A 9015-nucleotide genomic window follows, 5' to 3' on the forward strand; every position below is an offset into this window, starting at 1 on the left:
AAGTTATGTGAGGCCCTAGTGTTGACCCTTCTAGAGGGTATCGAGGATTTTGTAGTATATGGTGATGCTTCGATCACAGTATTAAGAGCGGTACTTATGTAGCGGGGTAGGGTGATTGATTATGCATCCTGACAGCTGAAGCCTCATGAGCCTAATTATCCTACGCACGATCTGGAGCTAGGACGGTGGTGTCTGCCATCAAGATTTAGCATCATTATCTATATAGGGTCTGTTGCACCATCTACATGGATCACAAAATTTTGAGGTACCTTATGGATCAGCCGAATCTGAATATGAGGCAGTGCATGTGGCTTGAAGGATTACGACTATGAGATTGTGTATCACCCGGGGAAGGCAAAATGTGGTGGTTGATGTCTTAAGTCGCAAGGCGGCTAGTACTCCTCTCATAGGCCTATGTTTGAGGATAACCATCACTTCAACACTTTTGGATTTGATCAGAGGGATGCAGATTGAGGTAATTAAAGAGGAGAACTAGAAGAAGCATAGGATCAAAGATAACACCCCGTTTTCACTTACAGTAAGATTTAATATAAACGTTTGTTTATAAAAATTCAAAGTAGAAAGCTTATTAGCCTTAGTGATCTAAACAGAAGTCGTAGTAATCATAAATTCGAGGGCGTGCACATAAAGAATGTCTAAATCTGACAACGTATGAGGAAGTTATGAGTTTTCGAAGTTTCAGTACAGCACTGTACGAAACAGAAATTGAAATTAAAATCGGTTGATTTTTAGCCAAAAAAAATCTAAACGAGAATCGCAGATCTCGTAAATACCAACCCATCGATATAAAGACAATCGAGAAAAGAAATCGTATGAATGAGTTATGATTTTCACATGGACTTTAACAGTGTAAGCCTCTATAAAAATATGAGTTTCAAATAGATTAAGAATAAGCCAACAAAGTCTAAATGAAAGTTGTAATACTCGTTCATACCTACGCTTGGATATAAAGAATGTCAAAAACAGAGCACATATGAGAGAGATATCTCCATCTCATACGAACACAAGGTTTACATTGCTAGTGTCTTCCGCGGTTGTGTTCTGGAGATATTTGGAGTGACTTTTCTGATTAATCTGGTCCCCATTTCCGTGGGGGATGTTTGTGTGATTTTAGGCATGGATTGGCTGAGTCGGTTTGGGGATCTGATTGATTGTGAGAGTTAGTTAGTGGTAGTGCGTACACCAAGTAGGGGAGATTTGACTATCTATGGTGAGGGTACTAGAGTTGGCTCGTCTTTCTACTCTGCCATGAGGGCTAGGAGATATCTGCAGCAAGATTGTGTTGCATACCTTGCTTATGTGGTTGATACACAAGAGGAAAAGAAGCGTTCGATCTCCGATGTGCCATTGGTTTGAGAGTTCTCCGATGTTTTCCCAGAGGATTTGCCTAGTGTACCTCTGGAAAGGCGGGTTGAGTTCAGGATCGATCTGATCGTTGTGGCAGCCCCTATTGTGAAGGTGTCATCTCTCTGGTTCTGAATATTCAAAGGATTTTTGGGTTTTAGATAAATCTATCTTAGCGATGCTCTGAGATATTTAAGACCCGATGAAGTGGAGCTTTCGGGTCAAGATTATGCCCGAGACTGTCCATTTTTTGCTAGAAATCCATAAGTTAAGCTGCACTTACTATGCTTCAAGTGTAACTTATATTTATATTTATAACTGTTATTATGAATCTATAAATAAGATTTATCAGTGATTCCAGTGATAATATTGATTGATATACTTACAAGAATGATTTATAGGCTAGACTTGTTGAGGTGTTTAAAGTGGGATTTCCAAACAGTATACTATGTTTACCAATCGAACCCTACCTCCGATATGATCTTACCTGGTTGTTCCTTATTTGATAGATCTCGATGTTTTCATTGGGATCATTTAGGAATCCATGAAATAATATAAATACAAACGAATACTAAAGCATAGTAATATTCGTACTTAGGTTGTTTCAAAGAGATAAGTTGAAGTTTTAGCCCACGAGGTAGCATCCCGAGGATCTCCCACCTCAATCAGGTGAGTTACATCATTATACTATGTATTACAATATATGTCCACGTATGTTAGGATATAAGAATTATTAGTATAGTCTTTATGTGCCTAATTTTAGTGTACTTGAAGCTAGAAGTGTAGAGAGTATAGTCTCTAATGTGTTAGTATTAGTAGAGCCGAAACTGTAGTCTCTATGTGCGCAAATGTTGTTGTATTAAAATATTCATTATGATTAAGTTAAGGGTTAACGGGGGAATGACGATAGGTCGATAACCTATAGACAAAATGGAAGGTAGTCCATAAGTCTATGATACACATATCATTGGTGGATCAACGAAAGGTAGTGAGCCAATTGGTGGATCGATGAAAGGTCGTAATCCATTGTTTGTATGCATGTATATGTATTGTGGTATATGGTATTTTGGGGTACTCACTAAGCTTCGTGCTTACCCAGTTGATCGTTAATGTTTTCAGGTACTTCTTCAAATTATGAAAAGGGAAAGACTTAACTGTACACATGCATTCGTATCATGTTTTCCACATATTGTAATTATATTGTGATATATTTGAATAAATAAAAATGAAAAGTTTTATGCTAAAAATCAAGACGTTATAATAGGTGTGGATTGCTAAATTAGTGTAGTAGGGTTTGGGTTCCGGTTTTCAGAGGGGTCCATCATACGTTGCTTGAGGAAGTACATAAGTCTAAGTTCCCGATTCATCCCGATGCGACAAAAATGTATCAGTATTTGAGACTCAGTTATTGGTAGCCCTGCATGAAGAGGGAGATAGCTTGGTAAGTTGAGAGGTGCTTGACTTGTCGTAAGGTTTAGGCCGAATATCAGAGGCATCACGTCAAGTTACAACCTTTATAGATTCTCGTATGGAAATGAGAATAGATCGCCATGGATTTAATCACAAAGTTACCCAGGATAACCAAGGGGTTTGATGTTATTTGGGTGATCGTGGACCGTCTGACCAAGAGCACCCACTTCCTTTCCATTCAGGAGAGTTCATCAACCGATAAATTGGCTGAAATCTATATTCATGAGGTTGGTACTCGTCACTGTGTGCCTATCTCTATAGTATCGGATCGAGATGTTCGATTTACGTCCAGCCATGGCTTTTGGAAGAGGTTCCATGATGAGTTGGGTACTCGGTTGCATTTTAGCATGACATATCATCCATAGACAGATGGGCAGAGTGAGCAAATTATCCAGAGACTCGAGGATATGTTGAGATCCTATATCATCGATTTTGGCAGGATTGGGATTCCTCCCTTCCCTTGGCTGAGTTTTCATACAAAAACAACTATCATTCCAACATCGGTGCACCTCTTTATGAGCTTCTTTATGGAAGGAAGTTTCGGACCCCAGTTTGTTGGGGATAGGTTGGACAGAGAGTTATGGAAAGCATTAAAGGGGTTCTCAAGACTATAGAGCTTATACGACATGTCAGACAGAGGCTGTAGACAGTACAGAGCCACCAAAAGAGTTATGCTAACAAACGGCATTCTGACTTGGAATTCCAAGTCGAGGATATTGTACTGCTGAAGGTGTCACCCTTGAAGGGTGTCATACGTTTCAGGAAACGGGGAAAGCTAGGCCCCAAATATATTGGACCATTCCGAGTAATTGTTAGGGTGGGCAAGGTGTCCTATCAATTAGACTTACCAGAGGAGCTCCAAGCATGCACACTTTGGTTTCCTATGGTCCATGCTTTGTGAAATAGATCAATTGAAAAACTTTTCCAATGAAACTCATTTCACAATCTCCAATCCTTATTATTAGTATAAGAATACCAAATTCTTGCCACTTTTAGAATATGTCAGATTCTAACATTTTATGCAACGATCCTTTCGTGAAGTCACAACAAAAGTCACAAAGACTCATCCAATGAAATCACAAGGTACTCTATCAGAAATTGTTACAAAACAATTGTATAGATGTGATGTCTCTCACTCAAAGTACACTCCTTTGAACATCCTATTTGCATAAAAGTTTCTAATCTACATAGATTCTTAATTTCCAACTCCCATTTATGGAAACATTTCCATATTTGCTATATGACAGCTCATTCTTAAAAGAATCTTATCTATTCATAATAATGTCAATATAGTCCATCCAATACTATACTTCCAACTACTCATAAGTGACTAATCCTTGGCGAACCTTAGATCATCCTTTGATAGTTGTTTATTTATTTTAGTCAAAACCGATTCTAGTCCCTTTTTCCCTCTTAATGCCCTAGGCATTTGGAAAATTTTAGAACGGTCAAATATTATCAGTCTTCTGCCATAATATTTTGTTAGCCATGTTCTCACAATTCGAACTATGAAGAGGGGTGTCGTAATCATAATCGAATTTTGAGAACGTGCTATGTATCATTGACTAAATTTTATTAACATTTCTCGATCTAAGCTTTTAGATATTGAAACGAAGTATAATATTCTCTCCCTTAATTATAGCAAAACAACTTTTCAACCCTTGCAACTTTGCAAAGTGAATCTTTGTTTTCTATAATTAATATTGCTAACTTGCAATACTTACTATAATAATCATGCTCCCACTAACATGATGATTATTTTCTTACCATCATAACACTTATGCTCCCACTAGCTCTGACATGTATTCAGAAACAATTGAACTTCCAGAAGACAGTGCTTATTGAATTCCTTAAGTTCATATTTCTAACACTTGATGCTTTGATAATCCATTATCTAAGCTTTTTAAGCTCATACATCTTTGCCTTAGATAGCTCACATTTGTGTCTAAACAATTCAGAATTTATGTTACTAAGTCCCAAATGTTCAGACCAATTGCCAAATCTCACAATTCGAACTATGAAAAGGGATGCCGTAATCATAATCGAATTTGAGAATACAATTTTCACAATTGCTATCTTCTTAAAATCTCTCTTAGTGAAAGAATTTCCTCACAATCATTTTCATGAAGGAGGGAAACCTTATGACACTTAGATTTTATGATGTATGTGTTCCTATCCATGCGAATTCGTCAAAACGAAAGTTTGCAACAAATCCAAAAACATATGGACTGAACTTGTTCAATCTTGATTTCTTGCCTCATGGTAACACGAGTGCCCACCATGTCTTCCAAGCAACTCACCCCTTACTTATCAATGTATTTTCCATTGATCAAGGTGCTTTGTCTTTATGCATTCAAATGAGAACTCATAGAACTCACATACATATTTAGCTTAATTGGAATGGCACAGAAACAAAATAATGTTAACACGATAGGTTATAAACCTCAAGTCGTGCGCTAGTGATGATTAACTAGGTTTACTCTTGATTTGTTCTTGAAACTTTTCAAGACCATTAAGACTCCCACTGACTCCTTGACATATAAGATTCTCTTGTCAAGAAATATTTCTTAACAAACAAATATTGAAGAGTTAGTGTAGCCTTTTGTCAAGTTTAACACTTCACACAATTGGTCCTGGTTGGTCTTTGTCTTATCCAAGACATCACAACTTACCAATTTCAAATGTGCAAGAATAAGAAAACTTTTCCAAATTCCACATTTGTCGAGTGTTATAAACCTACTTAAGACTTGTCACTCATGTCAGAATCTTGACTCTAAGACTTGATATTGGAACAAAGTATGATTCACTTCTTGATTTAACCATTTCTACAATTCTCGATTCCTCTTCTTAGACATGCAATTGCACTAAGACTCACTTAGAGGATCAATTGAGACATGGTTCTTAATCATTAAGACCTATCATAAAACACAATAAAAGGTACTCTCCCTTCTTCTTAGAATAGAGAAACTTTTATCTTTCTTCCTACTTGATTCTTCTTATTCGTTCTGCTATTGATTGAAACTCTTTCGATCAACTCAGAATTATACTTAATCTTATAAGTATAACCATATTTACTAAACTTTAGTAAATCATGACGAATATCTTTATCACTCTTGTGGTGGACTTGATCAACGCACAATCTAGTGTACTCGATCCCCTAGTCCTTTTCTTGACACTTTGTAAAAAATAGTCTAATTTCCAAATATGAAGTTTCTCATTCATCACGCAACCAAGTTGTATGATTCCAAGTTTCTGTCCAATTGAAACTTGGGCGATGAGAATCTTCCCTTATTTGGCAAATTCTCGACATTTCCACAAATAACATAATTAAGAATCAAATCCATTATTGCTAATAATAGAAACAATTAAACATCAATTTTTCATACACACCATTGCAAGGATAAATAAATAAGACAAAATCAAAATTTATTTTATTGCGGAAAAATTTGTCCTTACAATGCAATTCAACTGAAAAACCATGTTATTTCATATTTCTTATCATTCTATCCTAACTCTAGATTAGCAGCTCAAAAATCTGATCTTCGAATCCATGCGATCGAAATCCATTTCTTCATGATCAGATTCAGCACGCTTCTTCCTTAAGCTTCCTCTCTTTTCTTTGATCCTGCAAAACATCAAAATGTAATCTTATCACATCATGTATTAAGAATCAAAAATAGGAACTTACAGAGTTAGATAATGGATTTTACCTGAAGTGGAACCATATTCCTTGACTCTCCCATCTCTTAGATCTCTCAGGTAGTTTGGGCAGCTTCGTCTCCAATGCCCCTTCTCTAGGCAATAAAAGCAAATTGACTCCTTTGACACAGCACATGGGACAATCTCATGCTTAGTCCTTTCTGGACTTCCAATGTTGCCAGTGTCCATTAAATTTTAGGAGTTTGATTCACCAGACAAATTTGCTTGACCAGCACGCCAAATCATTGCTGATTCAGCAGCTATAAGCAAATAGGTGAGATCAATGAGGGTCACGTCGTGTTCCATCATATAGTACTCTCTTACAAACTCACTATATGATTCAGGAAGCGACTGAAGAACCCAGTCAACAGCCAACTCACCTGAAATCTCGACACCCAACATCATTAACCTGTCAATGTGTGACTTTATCTCCAAGACGTGTGCAGACACAGGTTTCCCATCTTCGTGTTTACTTGCCAATAGGGCTTGAGTGAGCTTGAATTTTTCAAGCCTTTGAACTTGTGGGTTAGGGAGAATAATTGGAGGAGGTGGAGGAAGTGAATCATGACTCTCATTTCCTTGATCGTATCGTGGAACGTCATCTTCATTTGGAAAGCTTGTTCCAAGGGACTTGGGAAGACCATTGTAAGATTTAGACATCTACAAAACGGGAGAAAATTCAAGTTAGTTGATAAGAATCCTTGATGTAACACCCAAATGGAACATCAAGGCTAGGATCCAACACAATATTCTACAACCTAGAAGAGGGATGTCGTAATCTAGTTGCAGAATATTTGAAGGTAGGTAAATGATGATTTACCAATTCCCACCATGAAAAACAAAAAATGAAGTTTAAGTTTTAAATGAATTGAAACTCCTAGATCTTTTGAGATTCATCGAACTTTTCAATGGCATGTTTAATCTCGATTATGCCCTTCAAATTTGCGACTGGGATGCCGAGGATCACAAACAAGGTGTGAATAACCATACGAGTCAACGTGATGCACTCAATGATACTATCACCTAATCAATGTGTCGGTTAAACACACACGCTCCATTGATCTATGATAAACATCGAGCCACCCTTCACAACCAATGTCAACCCCAAATTAGTGTGCCGGTTAACCACGCACGCTCCACTAACGTTTGACAAGGGTACGAAGTGTAATTCTATGGATTAGCATACAATTTCACATTTTGCCTAAAGTAACTAGAATTTAGGAATTTGTAAAAGCATGTAGTTACTTTGTACTTCATTATACTTATAATGGAAGGTTTCTTCCTATCCTAGCCGTTCGGCTAACGACCCTCCACTAGTCAAGAGTGCGGTGGGTAAGAGTGGATACCCATTCAATCGCCATTTTATAGGCAATTTCCTTAAACACCCCTTATAGACAAGCTTCGTGAATGAGGCCTACTAACGGTAAGACTGACTGTTTACTTATACATATATAATATTAGACTTTTAATGTCATATATACATAGTATAGGGTGTATTTTACACTTTTAAAATACTAGGTGGTCTAATTTAATAAATTATACTTTTAATTTAATTAAATGTAAACCAAAACTTTATGGATTTATTAACTCTCTTTTAATTATACACTTTAATTAATTAACAAAACCATAAGGGTGTAATTTGAACTTTTCAAAGTGTGAGGGTTTTAGAATTTAACATTTCAAAATCAAACTTTTAATCAACTTTTAAATTCCAAAACTTGGGGGCAAGTTTTGAAACTTTTTCAAAACATTTGGGATTAGAATTTAAATATTTCAAAATTAACTTTTAATCAAAAATTTAAATTCCAAAACTTGAGGGCAAGTTTTGAAACTTTTCAAAACATTAGGGTTTAACTATTCAAATTTCAAAAACAAAACTTTTAAGTTCAAATTTAAACTATAAAACCTAAAGGGGAAAATTGAAACTTTTCACAAGATAATTCAAATCTAAATTACAAATAATCAATCTTTATCTAATAAAACAAAAGATTATCTAAATATTGACAATTATCTTCTATTTTGGCAAGGATAATCTCCAATTATTGATAAAAATCGGATTTTATTACTAAAAAACGTTTTAGGTAATTATCCACAGCCAAAACAGGTCAAAATCCCGAAATCTGCTCCATCTGCGACTCTGACTCGTTGAGTCTAACTTGGACTCGTCGAGTTCACTATGGACTCGGCGAGTTCAGCCATGGACTCGGCGAGTCCAGCCCCCAGAAACCAAAAAATTTCGATTTTAAGGATGAATAATCAACTATAGCATCAAATACATCAAACAAACAGCCCTAGGCTCTGATACCACTCATGGGTTTCGAGCAAAACATCATTCCTATGGTGTACATGTAAACCCTAATAGCTTTAGGATCTAGTTTGTCTAATGAACATGCAATCGAATATCCAAAGCTATAAACCCTAGATCTATCATATAAGAACTGAAATAAGGGTTTAGTAATTACCTTTGATTGTTATATAGTA

This window comes from Lactuca virosa, chromosome 6, assembly GCF_052849685.1.
Source record: "Lactuca virosa cultivar CGN04683 chromosome 6, Lactuca_virosa_CGN04683_v6, whole genome shotgun sequence".
Classification (NCBI taxonomy): Eukaryota; Viridiplantae; Streptophyta; class Magnoliopsida; order Asterales; family Asteraceae; genus Lactuca; species Lactuca virosa.